This window comes from Macaca nemestrina, chromosome 4 (assembly GCF_043159975.1).
Source record: "Macaca nemestrina isolate mMacNem1 chromosome 4, mMacNem.hap1, whole genome shotgun sequence".
Lineage (NCBI taxonomy): Eukaryota > Metazoa > Chordata > Mammalia > Primates > Cercopithecidae > Macaca > Macaca nemestrina.
In genome coordinates, this window is record NC_092128.1 from 43,269,917 (window position 1) to 43,288,544 (window position 18,628).

The 18,628-nt window shown below is 34.8% G+C and overlaps 1 protein-coding gene across 12 annotated transcripts in view; it reads left to right on the top strand.

Moving 5' to 3' along the window:
- The window catches only part of LOC105475715 (transcription factor EC), a 557,301-nt gene that overhangs the window by 455,079 nt on the left and 83,594 nt on the right, over window positions 1–18,628 (top strand). Inside the window, exon 1 of one of the 12 annotated variants that reach the window (XM_011731219.3) lies at window positions 15,619–15,840. The exons of the other annotated variants lie outside the window; for them this stretch is intronic. The gene's annotated coding sequence lies outside the window, so the exon portion shown is untranslated. Of the gene's footprint in view, window positions 1–15,618; window positions 15,841–18,628 lie in introns of those variants that run through there. 12 annotated transcript variants of the gene reach the window in all.

Below are 18,628 nucleotides of genomic sequence, written 5' to 3' on the forward strand. Positions count from 1 at the left end.
ATTGGCCAAAACAAAGGGATTACAGGGCCCATGAAAGTCCAAAATCCAGTGGGGCAGTCAAATTAAAAAGCTCCAAAATGATCTCCTTTGATTCCAGGTCTCACATGCAGGTCATGCTGATGTGAGAGGTGGGTTCCCATGGTCTTGGGCAGGTCTACCCCTGTGACTTTGCAGGGTCCAGTCTCCCTCCTGGCTGCTTTCACCAGCTGGCATTGAGTGTCTGTGGCCTTTCCAACCACACGGTGCAAGCTACCAATGGGTCTGCCATTCTGGGGTCTCAAGGATGATGACCCTTTTCTCATAGCTCCACTAGGCAGTGCCCCAGGAGGGACTCTATGTGGGGGCTCAAACCCCACATTTCCCTTTCTTACTGCCCTAGCAGAGGTTCTCCGTGAGGGCCCTGCCCCTGCAGCAAACTTTTGCCTGGGCATCCAGGCAATTCCATACATCTTCTGAAATCTAGGCAGAGGTTCCCAGACCTCAATTCTTGACTTCTGAGCACCCACAGGCTCAACACCAAGTGGAAGCTGCCAGGGCTTGGGACTTCCACCCTCTGAAGCCACAGGCCGAGCTCTACATTGGCCACAGTGGCTGGGACACGGGCACTGAGTCCCTAGACTGCATGAGGACCCTGAGCCTGGCCCACGAAACCACGTTTTCCTCCCAGGCCTCTGGGCCTGTTATGGGGTGGGCTGCTGTGAAGGTCTCTGACATGGCCTGGAGACATTTTCTCCATGGTCTTGGGGATTAACGTTAGGCTTCTGGCTAATTATGAAAATTTCTTCAGCCAGCTTGAATTTCTCCTTAGAAAATGGCTTTTTCTTTTCTACTGCATTGTCAGGCTGCGAATTTTCTGAACTTTCTGGCTCTGCTTCCCTTATAAAACTGAATGCTTTTAACAGCACCCAAGTCACATTTTGAATGCTTTGCTGCTTAGAAATGTCTTTCACCAGATACTTTAAATCATCTCTCTCAAGTTCAAAGTTCCACAAATCTCTAGGGCAGGGGCAAAATGCCGCCAGTCTCGTTGCTAAAACATAACGAGAGTCAACTTTGTTCCAGTTCCCAAAAAGTTCCTTATCTCCATCTGAGACCACCCCAGCCTGGACCTTATTGTCCATATTGTTATCAGGCATTTGGTCAATGTCATTCAACAAGTCTCTAGGGAGTTCCAAACTTTCCCACATTTTCCTATCTTCTTCTGAGCCCTCTAAATTGTTCCAGCCTCTGCCTGTTACCCAGTTCCAAAGTCGCTTCCACATTTTTGGGTATCTTTTCAGCAATGCCCCACTCTACTGGTACCAGTTATAGGCTGCCAATTTTTAGGACCCACTGGGATGCATGAGATAGAGGGGTACAGTTTCCTCAGGTTTCCCCACATCATTCCTTACATAACTGGTGAAATCTAATTTTGTCCCTCTTCTAAAGTAGACAGTGCTTCTGAGTGGAAATAAATCTGGGGGGAAAAAACCTCATCACAATGCTAGCCTGTCCCAGTGGAGTATTTTGCATCTTAAAGAGGCAGATTACAAGTGGAACTACAGTTTATGTCTCCTAGCCTGAGAAAGGCAGCTGGCAGATGCCTGCAGTCAGCAGGTGTAGGCAGTCAAGATGCTGAAGAAAAATGATATCCAGCATTTGGCTGTTGATTAGGAACCAGTGATTCACTTTATTACCTAACCATTAAACCCTTAAATGTACTTCCCAAGTAATTGTCAAAAAATTGAAAAGAAATTAAAGAAATTGAAGAATAGTTTGCTTATATAGTAGTCAAAAGAAAATAAACTTCTGTTCTGAAGTATGTATCACAAAATAAGTGTAGGTTAGTCACAGCTGTTCTTGTGTCTATAACACTGTGAAAAGAAAGAATATTTCAAATAACTTAAGTGTTATGTTCAAAGCATGTAATGCTTTCTTATTTTGAATATAAAAAGGTTTATTATTAGTAGTAAGAGCACACACCCACTCCTATCAAATACATTTTGTACAAATACCTTAAAATATCAATTAGAAAAGGGGTAACACATTATTAGCTTGCCTGACCAGACTTGCTCTGGCCATGATGAAGGATATGCCTGTGAGAATTTTAAACTTCATTTAATGGATCCAACTCCTGCCTTTCTTAGGGCAAGTCATTTTTGTATTTAATATTCAGAGGCCCAAGTTTACAACTTCTGAGTAAAACTTAACATCTTTCACAGTGAAAGACTTAGACTCTAATTCTGCCGTACATGTAGATGATATAATTTCAGAGACTGTAGATTACTTTCTTGTTTTTGAGAAAATAACTAAGAATTACATGGCAGCTGAGAGCCCCATAAATTGAATCCTTGAGATTTGTAGTTCACATTCACAGGAGTGCCCCAAATGGCACCTAGAAGAGTCTTCCTTTGTAGTATTACTATTCTCACCTACACAATCTACCTCACAATCTACTTCACTACCTCAATAGCATTTGGATCATTTTATGACCTGAAGTAGACTGAATATGCATAAGAAGTTGACTTTGGACTTCTCAGTGTATGTTAATCCATTATTAACCTTCCATGACATTTCTTAGTAGGAGTGCGTCAGGTGGTCACACTGTTCAATACTTAGATGTATTTTCATATGTTTCTTTTCCTTTTCTTCCTGTTATTTGCAGGAATAGCATACTGCTTTTAGTATGTTTTATTTGAGAGTAAGAAATGGCTTATAGTTAACACATTTTGATAAATGTAAATAAATATTTCAAATGTTATCACAGCTTGCTTAGTGAGATTTGCAAGATGAGAACCTCTTATTTTTACTTAAATGCTTATGTATTTTACCCGTGATTTAGTTCAGTCCCACTTTACCCATGATTTAGTTCAGTATTTTCTAGCAACAATTTGATGACTGATATCTTTAAGAACTTTTTTCCATCCATAAGCTTATTCCCATTTGTATGACCTTTGCTTGTAGTTCATACAGTTTTTAAAAAACTTTGGTCCTCTGTTTGTAGAGTGTGTGGCATCTATTATTAATGAAATATTGGTGGATTTTTTTTTCAAATTGCCTTGAGAGAATCATGTTCTGTTACTCAGAAAAAAAAGTCCTTAAGAGTGGAGTATTCTTCCAGGAAAATCATTATATCCACATATGTTCATAAGATACACTATTAAATTTAGTAGTCCCATCACATGTAAGCTTCAGATATTGTTGCTTTAATGCATTCCCTCACTACTTTGATAAAAGCCTTAAGATGTTGCCACTAGTTCTTTGATGATTTCCTCTGATGTTATAGTACCTCTCTTTTCTACTCCCAAAAAACCTGTTTTGCATAAACATGAGAAGTCAAGGCAGTTTGAGTTAACGAGTACAAAGATTCAAGTTTTAGCAACAAAAGTACATATATTTGTGATCAACTCTCTCACATATTATTGTCATCTCTCTCAATGTAAGGAAAGTTTATTTTAGATTTTTGACAAATATGAGTCATTAGCTTTAACAGAAGTCCAAATATGTCATTCAGCTTTATAATTTTGATGTTTATTCAGCAATTTCTCCATTGAACTAAAGAGAGTTCTTTTTTTTAATATATATTATTATTATACTTTAAGTTCTAGGGTACATGTGCATAACGTGCAGGTTTGTTACATATGTATACTTGTGCCATGTTGCTGTGCTGCACCCAATATCTTTATGGAATTTAGAGGGAGAAGAGTCATATTGACCTACATATTGACTTATTCTGATTCATTTTCCCCATCATCTCTGCCTGACTCCTGAATGAGTCCCGCACACTGTTGGATTCAGGCATGGAAAATTTTTAAAAAAATGTTTAGTTCAAGTTTCCAAATAATTTTGCCACAATTATGGTTAATAAAAAGTCATTATGGATTATTAATTATGTCCAAGGTTAAGTTTAATGTTCTTACAGGGATAAACTATTAACAAATCAATCGTGAATTCAAATTTGTCCATTTTAATTGCAAAGTTCTACTTTCAACTAAACACTTAATATTCAGAATTAAATAACATTAGCTCCACAACTCTGAACATACTCATAATACGGGATGTTACCTAACTCATATGGTTTCTCTTTTTGTCAATGTCTGGTCAAAATTATCTGCAGTGTGTATTGCCCTGAGTGAGTCTACATAACCCATTTAGTTGTTTCCTCTTCATATACAGCGCAATTCTTCTAACGCTTATGCTGTATTATATGTATTCTAAAGACAAGAATGTTCTTCCATGGCTCTATTCTAGAAAAGAATGCCATTCTAGCAACTCTCAGTGGTAACTGTGGGATTGCATTTATCTTATTGTGCTAAAACGTCATTTTCACTTTGCCATCTATACTCTGTGAATTGATTATATAAATGGCTAAAATCTAACTGTGTCAGCTACATTCACCTGTTCTTTTTTTCTCTAAAATTAAGGTTACTAGGCATCACTTCCACTATTGTTTCTTCCCTGTCACACTTGTGTTTTTCTAATGCTTGATTTGTAGCTTTGTGTCAGATTGTCAGCCGAAGGTGAACAATTGTAGGTTTGCATATTGTGTGAGAGATGCATCTCTTGCCCTTTGTTTTGGGAACGACTGATCATGCAGCTCTGTCCTGGAAGGGTTAGAGGCGCCAACAGCCACAATGTTTGCATGTGTGCATGCGTCTGTGCGTGTGGGTATGCGCTGTCTTTGTTTCAGAGCTGTGTCTGAAACAGGAAGAGCATCACAAGGATTATAAAACCTATGAAATCTCTGGGTTTTTCAAAGCTCTGCCTGCTTTCAGTTGAAATCAGACAATGAAGTAGAGTTTTCTATGTGATTAGCAAGATCTATACACAGGAGAAGACGATTACTTCTGAGCACACCATTACTTGTCACAGATTTTCACATATACCATCGTGATCACTGCTAATAACCAGCTCTTGTTTTCCCTTGTTTCGGATTGAAATTTTTCAAGGGGCTAATTTTCCAGTTTTCTAACTTTAAAATTTCTGAAGTGTATTACCTGTTTTTTGTTTTGTTTTTTAAATCACTGCATTCTATAACATATGTAAGTGAAATCTCCTGGCACATAATACACATGCCCCAAATTACTTGAATCTGGTGCTGACATTTCAATGAAATGTGCTTATATTTTATAATAATCGGCTTTCTCTCTCTAGCAGTTTTGTTGGAAGTTTTTTTTTTCTTCTTCTTTTTTTAATGCCTTCCTTTCTTTTCCTCATTAGTTGTTATCAGCAAAGCAAAAGGAAACAATATGGGAAATGCAATACATATAAACATTATGTGAAAAGATAAGACAACTCACATAGCTTACACCCAGTGATAATTAGTATGTTTCCATACTAGTCTATACTAACACTCAGTTATTTACACTGTGGGAAATAGTTCAGTTAGCAAACTTAACCAATCCTTTTCATCTCAGTGTCACGACAGGAGATAGATATTTGAGATGCGCGAACTAAGTATTCTGGGAAATTAGGTATTAATATTTCCCCATCGGAAACCTCCACCTGACTACAACATATTTCATTTTAAATTTCCTAAGCTGTGACAGTATATCTAATTTATTTTGCCATTTGAACTCTGTCAAAATAAAAGTGAATACTCTAATGTTATTCTTTACCATTTGACGTAAGAATCACAATACACACAAATGCAGAGGCCATGCATGGAGTATAGCAACTCATGGTTAAATCTTATTAGATGAGACCCAAATGGCAGAGGTGGGGCTGGGAAAATGCTCTGGAGAGGAGACAGTTTCAACAGCCATGATGGTAGAGGCTAGGCATTGTGAGTGTGCACTGCATTTGCCAGGTTCAATGTCATTGATCCGGGCACTTAAAGGTGACCAATACCACACTGTGTAATTTGGTCGTTATGATAGATTATTAACCTGGGGAGATAAATTAAAATGGAACACTAATATTGCTATTGTAAAGCAAAAAATAATATTAAAATATCAAATATTTGCAATTTCTATTTTATGTATCACTCTAAACATTTAAAGGAAGGGATATCTGAAATGCCTATTTGATATTTATTTTGGCTTCTCTTCAGAAGCCAAAGAATATCTTTTATGAGATAAAAAACTTGTTAATAGAAAATATTAATATATCACTTTCTAGTTATATATGTGTGTGCATATATTCACTTTTTAAACTAGGAAATAAGAACAAGCATTAGCTGCTTCCTAAAATAGTATCAATTAAAACAAAAAAACTATTCCTGCCAATGCAATCATTTTCTTGGGATTTGTTGACAACTTTTATTGAAGTACTGTGAGTCTTTCATTTTCCTCTGTTTTTCCTATGTTTATTTTCCTATGTTTTTCCCACATAACGGAGTAACCACTGATCAAAAGGTTTCAGGACACCATTAACACTTCTTGTCACCAAGAGTATGAGTTATCCCTAAGAAAACATTTTATACTTTGTCTCTCTCTCTTTGTTCAGGTCACATTTAGATTTTTTAGATTATTGCCAAGTATATCCTGTCTTACTTGAGGAACAAGGGTAACTTACCCCAGTTCTCCTCTTTTATCTAATTTTACTTTGTTGGACTGTAGTTTCATCACAGTTAAAAATATCAACCAAAAATTATAAATTCAAACAAGAACTGTGCATTGATGATTTTTTTTTTTTGTATTGAAGGACATTTTTAACCTCTGAAAGAATAAAAGAACTCAAAATGGAGTTTTATATTAAAGGTCATTTTTTAACCACTAAACGAATAAAAAACTCCAAATAGGAAACGTAAAAATATTTTAACTTATTTCTTTTTCTATCTCTCTGGTTTTATTACCCTTTCCAAGTTTTATTTCTTTAATAATAATTGTGCTGTTATAGTTATTAGTTTCCTGCGGAAAACTTTCTGTTTGGTTGTAGCAAATTTGTGAAATGTCTCTGTCATAGTTTGATGTTCCTCTGAAAGATGACTTTTTCTCCTTGCTGAAAGATTCTGGAAGGTGTTTTGGCATATATCTTGAGAACAAGAATCATAATACTGATGAATACACACACACATATGCACACACAAACACAGAATTTTCTTTCGTTTTAGTTTTTCATTCCCAAATCATGATTATCAAAGTTATTGTCATCTTCAACTATCTATCTGCCTACTCCCTCCTTTCTTCTTATAATTTCTTTGTTTTTTTTTCCTCTTCTTTCTTCTTATTTGTACTTATAGTAAAATGGTTAAGGATACAGTTTACAGTTTATTATTTGATGGACTGAATTTGTTTCTTATATGACGTTATAGAAAAACTAACTTTTATTAAGAGTGATTTCCTGGGAAAAGTTGATATGTTAAAGATAATTAGCAGAATGTCATGGTCGTTAGTCCTAATAACATATTCTAATTCTCTCTTAGCATATAATTGGGTTGCAGGTTAATTTCCTTTGAAGGAGGCATAACCATTGACTGCTTTGGTCAATGAATGATAGACAGAAGTGATGAATGTCACTTTCTGCAGGAACTTTAAAAACCTGTATGTGGTTTTCCACATTCCGTTTCATCTCTCAGTAGTGCTGAAAGCATATTTGGAGTTGGAGCCTCCATTATCCTGTGTCCTTGAGTAACTATGAGGAAAAGAACTGCCCCACTAATCCACTTTGGACATGTAGAGAATGAAATAACATTTTGTTTTTAACACTCTATGTTTATATGGAGTTTTTGTTACACCAGCATATCCTATCCTACCCTGACAGAGAGGAACTGTATAACTTTGGCAGGCTCTAGAAGACTTGTAATTTCTCTAATCTCTAGGAAGCTACAATGTCAACCATGAGACATGCCATCTCATTTGGAACATTCTAACATTACAAAGGAGGAAGCTTTACTTTCATCTCTTTTATGGGTAATATGCTCTCTAGTTTGAATATAGCATGCTCACATGAGATGGTAGCCTCCATGAAATATTTTTGATTTTTGAAATTTCATACATAATCTTCCTTTCCCAATTTTAAATACATCTTTCCTTCTTTACCTTCAGGATACATTATCTTCCAAATGCAAATGCCTTTGGGAAGGAGAATATTTTAAGTCTGATCAGTCGTTTATGCCTTAGTGAGTAAGGTATGTAATGAATTAGAATGTTTTCTAAAAATAGTTTTAGATAGTGACAAAAATGGGGAAATGATAAGGGATCATGGCACCTGTCTGGCAAAGGGGAAAAGGACACAGAGATTGCATGTTAAAGACAGGTTTTGCCTACTTCAAAATTTTTAGATGGACTGGTTCTTTGTTTAATACTCTAGTGTATGCCAAGATTAAATATAAGCTCTAGAGAAATTTTAGTCCTTGATATTATAGAAGAATTAAATTACATTAATGCCTTAAAGGTTTCTAGAAACTCCTTGTTCTTATCAACTGATTTGCAGGGGACAGAAAACTTGGGAAAGTCATATGCTTCTTTTGATTGATTTTACCCATTTCTCACAGAGCAATGATAAGTACATGTACTCCTGCTGACTGGTGAGATATTGATGAGTTGATGTTTCTGAAGCTCATCGAGGTAGATGAAATGCATTTTAGCAGTGAAAAAGTACTACTTTTGCAATTGTATAGTGATATGCACATTTTAAATGTGTTCCTCCACATTTTTGTCTGACATGCTTCTTGTTAAGGACATAATAACTTTGGTAGAGTAAAACCTCATGCAGTTTTAAAGACATTTCAAAAGTTTACTAATATTATGCTTACTAGTATGCTAATGAAATAGTAAAAATCTTGGTAAGTTTCAATTTTAGTCTTTTAGAGGGATGAACTCCTATATTTTAGATGATTTGTAGTTCTTAAATGCTATTGGAAGCCAAGGTCAAATTTGACATTTAATGTTTGTCTTAAAGTGTTATCCAGGCAAAATCTAGTATTATCACATAAAAGTAGGAAACTTTCACTTCCTGATTTCTTCCGCATTTCTCAAACTGGTAATAAAATCTGACTTTTGAATAATTAATGCCAATTATTTGCCAAAAAATCTAATTATAACATTAACAATTCTAAAGGTACAATTCTGATCCATGATTAGCATAAAAAATCCAGTTCTATGCACCCATGTCAGATTTCGTTTTCTATAGTGATACGATTTTGTACTTTATTTCTAAATTTCTTACAAGACATGGATATTTTCCTTTGCCTTAGATTTTTAAGAATGAAGCTAAGTCTATTCAGATTTAACGGATTAGAAGTTTTCATAAATTAATGATTGCCTTTAACTGGCCTACTTGTTGCTAACAGAAAAGGCATTGTTATAGGCATAAAGACCCTCAACATCCCACGTACAAAATCAATTGCCATTAAAAATATTTGTACTAGTAGCCTTTTATTTTTGATACTTCTGTGAAAGCAATCTAATGTAGCAATAAATTATTCTTTCTTTCTGAAGGGCTAATATGAGATCTTCTCCTCTACTATTTATTTACTTGCAGAACTACTTTCTGAGTCCATTTCCAAAAATGTATTAGCTGCCATTTGGCAAACAATATTTTTTTCCCTGCATTATTTTATAATATTTTAAACTTAAATGTTATCTATTATCAATTGTTGCCTTACTGGCCAACTTATGTTTGACTTTGGAAACCAGGACAACCTCTGCTTCCATGGCATTTCTCATTCCAACATCCTGTGCCTGGTCAAAAGTCAGATATAAGGAAAACAATCCTTTTATACCTGATACCAGTTTTCATTTTCTGCTTTATATATTATCCCATTAAATTACTTTTTAAATTATGGATTAATTTAAACCATGGGGAATTTATCTTTAAAAATTGATTAGAATTTAATCACCTTGAGGGTAAAGACTAGGAGTGTTTGGCTTTGTATACCTAATGCCTGACAGATGGCAGGTATTTAATGGAAGCTTATTAAGCAATGAATAAATAATTACAGCATTAGTTTCGATGGGAACACTAATGTAAATAACAATAAGGCATATATTTAATATATACTCTCTACTATGTGACAAGACCAATTCTAGGTAACTGGCACATGCTGATGGTATTTGGTCCATATCCCCTATATCATTTCAGTGAATGACAGCTTGTTTCAGAAAGCTAGCACTTTTAAGTTTTGTCAGAGAGCTGCTTTCTGCATGATATGAACTACTTTGCCCATTTGCAACTTGGGAAGCATGTGCCTGGAAATTAATGTGTTCGTGAAGGCAGCCTGAAACCAGTGACTGACAACTACTGGAGAGTGTAAATACCCTAGCTCTTTTCCTCTCTGTCTGGGAAACATCTGAGGCATACATTTTACACAATTTTCAGTGTGATAAAATTAAGACAGAGCTATAATACAAAGAAGAAAATGTTATGGTCCAATTCCAAAATAAGCACATTTTCAGGAAAGAAGACAAATGAGGCAAAAAAATCGACAATACAGTATAGCAATTATCTATATATTATATGTTTTTAACATATGGAAAAATATTTTCCCAGTTTCGGGTTTGTGAAATTTAAAAATAATTATTTTCTTGGAGATTTAATATTTGTGTGGCCAAAATTTATATTTAGTGATTTTTTTCTCCACTTTGTGGGTTACGACGTAGTCACATATTTTTGTGAGCCTCATTTTAAAAGTTTTATGTTTAAGTCTTTAAGGTATTTGAAATTAAATTCTTGGTAAGTGGAGGTACGGATCTCTGTCTTTTCCATTCTCTTTCTCTCTCTCTCAACAAATTATTAGATACTTGTCCTAAAAGTATTTATTAAGAAATACATTTATTTCATTCTGATGTAAAACACAACCTTCAACATGTGCTAAATTTCTAAAAATGCAGAAGGTTTTCACTTTCTGTCTACTATATATTAGTAGTAAGCTGTTTTAATTAGCGTAGTCTTATCATGTGTTTAATATTTCGTTGTTCAATCCTTCTTCACTTTTTTAATTTTCAAAATATTTTGGCTATGCTCTTTCATTTATTCTTCTTGGTAAATATTAGCAAATATACCCAATGGAATAAAACTAGAATTTTGATGGATATTATATTGAATTTGCAACATGTTGAGAGAATAAAAATATTAACATGAATGCTTATACTAGAAATATGTGTAAAGTGTCCTCAATTCATATACATACACACAAGAGCACTTAATTCTGTATCTTTCAAGGAAAGTACAGACAGGAGGTCACGGATAATCTAGACTTCGAAGAGAGGAGAGTCTTGCAGGGGGACATTCTAACCTAAAGAAAGTGAGAACGTATTTATGGTAAAGCTTGAAATTCAGGCTCAGATTTAGTTGAGAAGACATTTATGAGTGATCCTAGAGAATTTGGAGTCAAAATTTAGGCAGTAGGGAATTTTCTTATGATTATAAATAAAGGGAATAAAATTTAGAAAAATCACACATTTAATCATTTAGTGATTAGTGCTTAGGATATGTCCATCAGCAAACAGACGGGGATCCTGGTCTTTGTGAAGCCTTCTTTCCAACGAATGATTGAAATTAAATGAAAACCTGGTAGGTAATGGGGTCTACGGAAAAAAGAACAAGCAGAGCAAGGTAAGGAGAATAAACAGTGTCAGTGGGGGTAGATAGGGAAGACAAGAGAATGGTGGAATTTTAGACAGGTCAGGAAAAACTTCATTGGGAAGTTGATATTCCACAAAGAGTTAAAGGAGGTGTGTAGGCCTAGGACCTTAGACACCCTTTTAAGGAATCGGAATGACTTAAGCTCTTCCTCTGAGTATGAGGAATGCTTTGACAAAGTTTTGAACAGAAAAGCTACATGACCAGCTTTGTGTTTTAAGAGGACTACTCTGGTTGCTGTGTGTTTGCGTGCGTGCGTTTGTGTGTGTGCATGTGTGTGTGAGTGTATGTGTAACAAAGACAGAAGGAGGGAGAGCAGGTGGAAGGTCTTTGCAGCAATCCAGGTGAGAGATGAGGTTAGCTTTGACTCAGATAATAGCAATGGAAGTTGGATGAAGCAGATAAATTCCAGGTGGGTTTGAAGGTGAGCTCACGGGAGTTACTGATGGACACTTTGAAGGGTATAGAGAAAGAGAGGAGCGAGCTGGAGGGATGAAGATGGTATTAATGTAGTTGGGGAAGGCTGCAAGTGGTGCATGGTTGGAAGAGAAGATTTTGGTTGTCTGTAACACATGAAAATGCAAACATCAAGTAGGTTGTTGGATATATGAGCATGGAATTCAAGAGAGATATCAGGTCTGGAGGTATGACCGTGAGAGTCATTAATATATAGATGATATAAAGTCATGAGAGTACATGATATAGCCAAGGTAATGAGTATAGCTAGAGTAGGGGAAAGAACAGGCTGAGACTTAGGACATTTCACTATTAATAAATTAGAGAAGAGAGGAAACAGCAAAGGAGAATGAGAAGAAATACTCAGTGACATAGGTGAAAATTTGAGTCTGTAGTGCCCTGAAAACCCATAAAAAGGACATTAAAGGAGAAGAGAATGATCAAGCATTCACTGCTGATAGGGAAAGTCAGTTGGGAGTGAGAACTGACCATTTGATTGGCAAGATGGAGGTCATTGGTAATCTTGACAAGGGCAGTTTTGGTGCTCTGGTGGAGCACAAAGTCTTACTAGAAGGAGCTTAAGAAAGAATGGGAAAAGAGGAATTGAAGACAGTGAGTATTGATAGCTCTTTTGAGTTTTTCAAAAAGGGCACAAACAAACAGAGTAACATCAGGTGGGAGAAGTAGGGTCTAGAGAAGGTTATTTGTTTTCCTTTAGGTGGGAGAAAGAACTTTCTTGTATTCTAAAGGGAATGATCTGGTCGAGTCAATGTTTGGCACTGTAGGTTACAAGTGAGAGGAGGGCATTGCTGGGTGATGTTCTTGGGTAGTGAGAGGGATGGGATCTGGTATAAATGGAGAGAGCTGTTCTCTGCATAAGATGACGTATAATTCATCTATGATAACAAATGGGAGTATTTGGGTACCGGTACAGGGAGTGGGTAGACATGGGTGGAGGATGGAGAATGGCAGGGACAGTATAAAGAAATTGAAAGAGGCAACTGAAAAAGGAGGAAAATGGGTAAAACTCACACAGCATTTTCTACATGCCTGGCACTGTTTCAACAATTTACTTCTATTCTTTATTTAATCTTCATACTAGCCCTGCTCTAGGTACTATTAGTTTCTCTGTTTTACAGCTGAGGAGACTGAGGCAAAGAGATGTGAAGTATTTTAACCAAGGTGCCATAGCTAGAAAGAGGTAGAGCTGGGACTTGAGACCAAATCAGTCTGACTCTTAACCAAGTTCCTGCAGCCAAGCACTTTGACACATTTCTTCTTTGTGAGAAGAATTTCAGGCGTAGAATGGCCAGAACTTGGCCATTTAAATGCGAGGAGTAGGATACATCCTCAGAAACAAAGATTTTTTTTTTTTTGATGAATCATGAGAAGATGTCTTGCCCTTTTCTTTGTCATGTGATTAATTGAAATGCTTCTTGCAGGGAGTCTGTAAACATCAATCAGGTAAAGACAGAAGGTAGGATTTAAATTATATCAGTTATTTATAAGATCTCCCTTATTTTTGACATAAGGGAGCAGATAATTTGTGGTAAAATTATTTTGTGGCAAGTAGTATACTATACTAAAAGTTTGATTTATAAACTATTTTTGAAATGAAAACTATATTTTATTACAAATGACATGCATGATTTTTAAAAAATTTAACTTATTTTAAGTTCAGTGATACATGTGCAGGTTTGTTATATAGGTAAACTTGTGTCATGGGAGTTTGCTGTATAGATTATTTTGTCACCCAGGTATTAAGCCTAGTGGCCATTAGTTATTTTTCCTGATCCTCTCGCTCCTGCAACCTTCCACCCTCTGATAGGCCCCAGTGTATGTTGTTCCCCTCTATGTGTCATGTGTTCTCATCATTTAGCTCCCACTTATAAGACAGAAGATGCAATATTTGGTTTTCTGTTCCTGCATTAATTTCCTAAGGATAATGGCCTCCAGCTCCATCCATGTTCCTGCAATGGACATGATCTCATTCTTTTTTATGACTGTATAGTATTCTATGATGTATACATACCACATTTTCTTTATCCAGTCTACCATTGATGGGCATTTAGGTTGATTCCATGTCTTTCCTCTGTGAATAGTGCTGCAGTGAACATACATGTGCATGTATGTGTCTTTATAATAGATTGATTTATATTCCTTTGGGCATATACCCAGTAATGGGATTGCTGGGTTGAATGGTATTTCTGGTTTTAGATAGAGGAAGCGCCACACTTTATATGAAATATAGAAGCAATACATAAAAATGTAAAAAAACCCATAACTACCCAATTATGCCACCATTGGGAAATAACTGATATTAACAAATAGATGCTTATTCTTTCAGGTATGAATATGTATCTATGTGCATGTTTCCAACTGTTGAAGCCCACATAGTAATACAGCTTTAAAATTTACCTTCTGAATCTCACAAATGTATTTTATACAAGTATATTGAATGTGTTAAACACATTGTATCATACAAATGTATCAAACTCTAATTCAATCTAAAGTATTTTCTGAGTTAAAATCCCAAATATTTTCTTTTCTCACAATGTTTCTGGTATGAATGTTGCTTATTTCTAATACTAAACTAAATAAATTGATTTTACACTTAATTATTTACTATTTCCGGTCACCTTAGGAGATTTAGATATATGATAAAACAACCAGAAAAGGTAAGGTGACTCAAAAATGTGCTATTGATAGTGACAGAACAATTTTTTTACTTAATAGCTTTGAAGTTCTTACAGAAGATACAGTGCTGCAATATTTTCATATAATCTCCACCTCTTGACAAACACAAATGTCAATTTAATTGCACAATTTTTAGATCACAAAGGCAAGAGAAATCTGAATGTAACCTTCACATTAAACTTTAGTAGCTTGCATAAATGCCTTGCTTTGCATATATTTTTAAGAATATAGGTAAGACAAGAAAGTCATGTAACTGTTACAAGAATGAATTCAGAGTTTCACAGCGTGAATTACAGGGTGAGAACAAAGTTGTATCTTTCCATTTTAAGTTCCTGAGACACCTAAGACATGAAATGAGACCTCTTTATCTGTTTCATTTGTAAAGGCAGTGAGTATCCTGTATTCATGTCCCTTAAAAATACAAACTAAATTGGGATGGAAATAATAATAAGTCAAAGAAAGCTAATAAGCTGAATTGTGTATTCTTAATCTACATGGGAAGATAAAATATTCTTGGACAAGATAAAAATTATCCTGGAGTCACTTTAGGAGTAAAATCATATGTAAGAAAAACTTGATTATAGAAAATATGGAAAATGCAATGGCCTTAAACAAAAACTCAAAATCTGTTAATGCTGTAAACAAACGTGCAATTCCTAAAATTGAAAAAAAAAATGATGCAGGTCAATTTGTTGAAGAAATGTTCATTGTGAAGCATAACATGTTGCAATAAATGTAGGATCTCAGTCCATTTTGATAACAACCATGTACTGCTTGTGTATATTCTGGTAAGAATTGTTAATTATGGAGCCACAATGGGACCAACAAGAGCTTTTACTCTGGTCACAGTATTGTGGAGTAGTTTTGTAGGAGTGCTCTTTCTCAAATTAGTGGCATATTTCAGATAAAGAAAGGAAGTCGTCTTAACTTGAAACTGCTGTGTCATTTCTTCTTCCTTAACTGAAATTCCAACCGGGGTTCAGGAAATGCCCTAATGAGCCACTTCTCTTTTCTCTTTCCTCAACTAAGTGGATTCCAACCAGCCCAAAGTATTCATTACTCACGGCTAGATGGTTTACTTTGGTTGTCTCTTCTGGCATGGTGCTTATGTTATGGGAAGAGGGATTGTAATTTGATGCTGTTTGTAGAGATGACAACACTGATAAAATCCAGTCATTGCTGGTAGGTAACTAAACTGACATGTTAATTTTCTGTACTTTAAACAAACTCAGAAGACAAACTAATCAATACTTGTTTTATTTTGATATGTGTGGCTTGCTTATAATTATAATTTCCTCTTTTATGATAAGTAGGTATCAGGATATCTGAGTAGTCAAGCTGTGATTTGCTATTATTTAGGGAAAATATGTCTGAAACTCTATTAATGTCTTATTTCAATCAAGATGTGGAAATCACTGTTTTAGTTCGTGATAACCAAAGTGATTTATTCTTCCAGTTTAATATTTTCAGATATTTACTAAACTGGAACATGATTTAACATTTTGTTGCCTCTTATATATGTTATTTTATGAATAAATATTAATTTCTGTTTACATTTGAGCAATATCTATTTTATTGGCTTTTAAAGGTAAGAAACATATGAGGTCTATTTATAGCAAAATAGTACCAGATAGTACATTAGTTTATATTCTTTTCCCAGGACTAAAAATTAATTCTTATTTTTTTATGTAGATGTGGATCTAAATAGCTTGTGATAGCTTGTGTAGAAGATGTCAAGTATCCCAGTGCAATAACCTTTTTTTTTTTTTTTTTTTTTTTTTTTTTTTTTGAGATGCAATCTCACCCTGTCACCCAGGCTGGAGTGCAATGGTGTGATCTCCACTCACTGCAGTCTGCCTCCCAGGTTGAAGCAATTCTCCTGCCTCAAACTCTCAAGTAGCTGGGATTACAGGCATGCACCACCACACCTGGCTAATTTTTTTTGTATCTTTAGTAGGGACATGGTTTCACCATGTTGGCCAGGCTTGTCTTGAACTCCTGACCTCATGATCTGCCCGCCTTGGCCTCCCAGCAATAACCTTTTATAAAGTAATAGTTTTCAATTGTAATAATTAAAAGAGTTGTAGTAGAAACTTTAGGATTAAGATATATATGAAGATATTTATACGCATATACATACATATATATACTGTATATATACATTTGCTTATACAAATGATAATATATGCAGTTTCATATATATTTATATAAGTTATAACTCTGAACTTTCAATATTGTCTCAGAATATTTCATTGGGAATATGCATTTTAAGTGAAAGAGAAACCTGAGGTAATTTCAAATTCATTTTGGGTAGTTTATTATTTATAAGAAACTTCATTTAAATTTAAGAATGTAAAATAACCTTCATGATTCCTTCCTATTCAGAAAGTATGTCAGCAAAGCAAAGTGAAACAGGGTACGGAGTTTATTGGCAAAATTATTCAGACAATTCTGCTTCACTTCTACTTTAGATGAATCTGAGTGTAGCAATGTACTTTCAAGTATCTTTTAAATTTATGTTAAATCTTTTACTTTTTGATGGAAGCTACTTAAGTAGGCTGAACTTTAAGACTCTTTTTTAAATTTTTTTTTTTTTAGCTCTAAAACAAATGGAATACATATAATTTTCATGTCTGTTTCCTTGGTTTGGGTTATTATTACTTTTTTTTTAAGTTTTCAATTTTATTCCACAACAGTAGAATAGTTCAATGTAGTACATTTTGTTGAACTGAAACTTGGAACTCATGTCAAAAATGAACAAGCTGAAAAATGTTTCTTAAAAGTCAGCTTAATTTTAATGACTGTGGCACAAGGTTTGTTATAAGTTCTAGATAACCCAAAATAATTACAAGACATTTAAATAGGGTACAAATTTGTATCATAGTGAAATTTTCAGAAATAGTGCTAATTTATACAGTGAAAGTAAAAATAGTTTTGAAAACAGTGGTTTGAATAGTCAGAAAGGAGAAATAAGGAAATAAGAAACTGAAAGAAACAAAATATTCTTACACAATGGTTTTAGATAAACTAGTGAAATATAACTGAAGTGGAATCATTCTGGCTATTGATAAGATATTTTCCATAATAGTGGAAAAGCAATCACGTAATCTTTTTTAAATCATTGTACAAATAAAGCCATCTGATATCAATTTGACATTCCAGATTCTTCATAGAGATGAAAGCTCTTACAGTAAAAAATATTGGGTTATGATATGGAGTGATAGCAGATACATAAAAGTGGTATTTACAAATAGATTGCTATTTTGAACTCTTTGTCAACAAAATAAAACACATGCATAGTGCAAAGCATGGTTCCTGCACAGGTTTTGCTGGGCATGTTTACTAAGCAGAGTCTGGGAGGCATAGAGCAGTAGGAATTGCAATCATCCCCAAAGTCATAAGCTACGAAGAGAGCGGTTAACAGTAGTCTTATAGGAAAAGAAAAACAAATAGCAAGAAACTAATTTACACAAATATTCCTTATTATATAGAATTGTGAATGCCAGCTAATTAGAGAAATCTGTAGAATTGTGTTATGGGTGTTTGGAGATTTAGAAAAATTTGGTAGACAATACTTATGCCTATGAGAGCTTAGCTGATGACAGATGGTTTTGTGACTCCATTAAATTGTAATTATTTGAGCATAAAAAGTCTCGGTCATTTACACACCAATAAATAAAGAAGAATAGAAGAATATTAGAGATAGTTTATGTTAAATGTTAGGAAAATTGGGAGAATCCGTATAATTGAAAAAGTGAAATAGTAAGATAGATATGTAGAATCTCCTCAGGCGACCAGGTTTAAGAATGGATTGGTCATGGAGAGAAAGCCCTTGTTCCCAGTTTTTCAATTGCTCTCAGGAAGTAGAGGGAAGTTGAGCCTAATGATCTTAAAGACCCATTAGGTTTCTGTTTCTCTTTTCTCTTTTCAGGTTTGAAAGAATAGGTGAGAATTTGAGAATAGATCTTAA